We start from the raw sequence: 2625 nt of genomic DNA, 5'->3' as shown, positions 1-2625 counted from the left end.
GACCGATGCAGTCAAATTTGGAATTCAGACCCATTCAGTGCCACTTGTAGTTTTTCCGCAGTGAGGTTGGCGGGGTACCCGGAGATATATGGGAACACGATTTTTAGAACAAAATGGCGGCGCGGGACCGTTCTGAAAGGCATCCGAAAAACGGTTCCACGGGCATAGCACTTTAATGACAGGTATGAGTGCATGCCGGAGAGCTCTTGGAAGTCGAATTTTTGACACTTTGTCAATTTTTTGACAGATTTGACAAACTCTTTCTGTCTGTTCTAAGAGTCAGTCAGAGACTTGTGCGGCGGTCTTTTGACACTATTGGAGGGCGGGCAAACCCCACGTTGACTCCGGCCGTCCCTCCACAGGCGCTCGTGTCCAAAATGAAGGCGAGAGACGCGAGTGGCCTGGTTCCCTTGGGTGTTGCCAAGAAGGCTGCGGGCTGACCGTTGCCTGAGCACTCCCTAAAGCCTCTTGTGATGAGAGCAGACCTCGCCTGCCGCACGACCGGCTCTGGGAGTCGTTGGGCCGCTATTTGTGAATAGTCTGGTCCTCCTCTGCCACCCGGACAAGCGCGATGGCTCTGCCGCCCTGCGGTGCTCGTCACCCAGGTTTGGGGAACACGATACTCGTAACAAAAATAAAAGGCGGCTCGGGACCTGCAGGCGAAAGGGGTCCCGTGGTGCTAAGCACGTCGACTTCGGGTCTCGGTGCAAGCCGGAGAGCTCACGGAAGTCTAAAGTTTTCGGCACGTGGTCGAATCTTTTCAAAGGCTTACCCGGCTCTTTCCGTCCATTCTGAGAGTAAGTCAGAGGCCGGTGCGGAGGTCTCTTGACAATCGGAGGGGGTGGTGGCCCTCCGCAGGCGCTCGTGTCGAAAATGAAGGCGAGAGACGCGAGTGGCCTGGTTCCCCTGGGTGTTGCCAGGAAGGCTGCGGGCTGACCCTTGCCTGAGCACTCCCTAAAGCCTCTTGTGATGAGAGCAGACCTCGCGCGCCGCACGACCGGCTCTGGGAGTCGTTGGGCCGCTATCTGTGAATAGTCTGGTCCTCCTCTGCCACCCGGCCAAGTGCGATGGCTCTGCCGCCCTGCGGTGCTCGTCACGCAGGTATGGGGCACACGATGCTCGTAACAGCAAATAAAGGCGGCTCGGGACCTGCAGGCGAAAGGGGTCCCGTGGTGCTTAGCACGTCGACTTCGGGTCTCGGTGCAAGCCGGAGAGCTCACGGAAGTCTAAAGTTTTCGGCACGTGGTCGAATCTTTTGAAAGGCTTACCCGGCTCTTTCCGTCCATTCTGAGAGTCAGTCAGAGGCCGGTGCGGCGGTCTATTGACGACCGGAGGCTCCCATGGGTGTTGCGATGAGGGTGGAGGGCACAGAACCTTGCCTTAGCACTCCCTAATAAAGCCTCTTGTGAAGAGAGCAGACCTCGCGCGCCGCACGACCGGCTCTGGGAGTCGTTGGGCCGCTATCTGTGAATAGTCGGGTCCTCCTCTGCCACCCGGCCAAGTGCGATGGCTCTGCCGCCCTGCGGTGCTCGTCACGCAGGTATGGGGCACACGATGCTCGTAACAGCAAATAAAGGCGGCTCGGGACCTGCAGGCGAAAGGGGTCCCGTGGTGCTTCGCACGTCGACTTCGGGTCTCGGTGCAAGCCGGAGAGCTCACGGAAGTCTAAAGTTTTCGGCACGTGGTCGAATCTTTTGAAAGGCTTACCCGGCTCTTTCCGTCCATTCTGAGAGTCAGTCAGAGGCCGGTGCGGCGGTCTATTGACGACCGGAGGCTCCCATGGGTGTTGCGATGAGGGTGGAGGGCACAGAACCTTGCCTTAGCACTCCCTAATAAAGCCTCTTGTGAAGAGAGCAGACCTCGCGCGCCGCACGACCGGCTCTGGGAGTCGTTGGGCCGCTATCTGTGAATAGTCTGGTCCTCCTCTGCCACCCGGCCAAGTGCGATGGCTCTGCCGCCCTGCGGTGCTCGTCACGCAGGTATGGGGCACACGATGCTCGTAACAGCAAATAAAGGCGGCTCGGGACCTGCAGGCGAAAGGGGTCCCGTGGTGCTTCGCACGTCGACTTCGGGTCTCGGTGCAAGCCGGAGAGCTCACGGAAGTCTAAAGTTTTCGGCACGTGGTCGAATCTTTTGAAAGGCTTACCCGGCTCTTTCCGTCCATTCTGAGAGTCAGTCAGAGGCCGGTGCGGCGGTCTATTGACGACCGGAGGCTCCCATGGGTGTTGCGATGAGGGTGGAGGGCACAGAACCTTGCCTTAGCACTCCCTAATAAAGCCTCTTGTGAAGAGAGCAGACCTCGCGCGCCGCACGACCGGCTCTGGGAGTCGTTGGGCCGCTATCTGTGAATAGTCGGGTCCTCCTCTGCCACCCGGCCAAGTGCGATGGCTCTGCCGCCCTGCGGTGCTCGTCACGCAGGTATGGGGCACACGATGCTCGTAACAGCAAATAAAGGCGGCTCGGGACCTGCAGGCGAAAGGGGTCCCGTGGTGCTTCGCACGTCGACTTCGGGTCTCGGTGCAAGCCGGAGAGCTCACGGAAGTCTAAAGTTTTCGGCACGTGGTCGAATCTTTTGAAAGGCTTACCCGGCTCTTTCCGTCCATTCTGAGAGTCAGTCAGAGGCCG

This window comes from Chiloscyllium punctatum, unplaced genomic scaffold, assembly GCF_047496795.1.
Source record: "Chiloscyllium punctatum isolate Juve2018m unplaced genomic scaffold, sChiPun1.3 scaffold_676, whole genome shotgun sequence".
NCBI classification, from domain to species: Eukaryota; Metazoa; Chordata; class Chondrichthyes; order Orectolobiformes; family Hemiscylliidae; genus Chiloscyllium; species Chiloscyllium punctatum.
The sequence above is the reverse complement of the archived record's forward strand: the minus strand, read 5'-3'. Positions refer to the sequence as shown.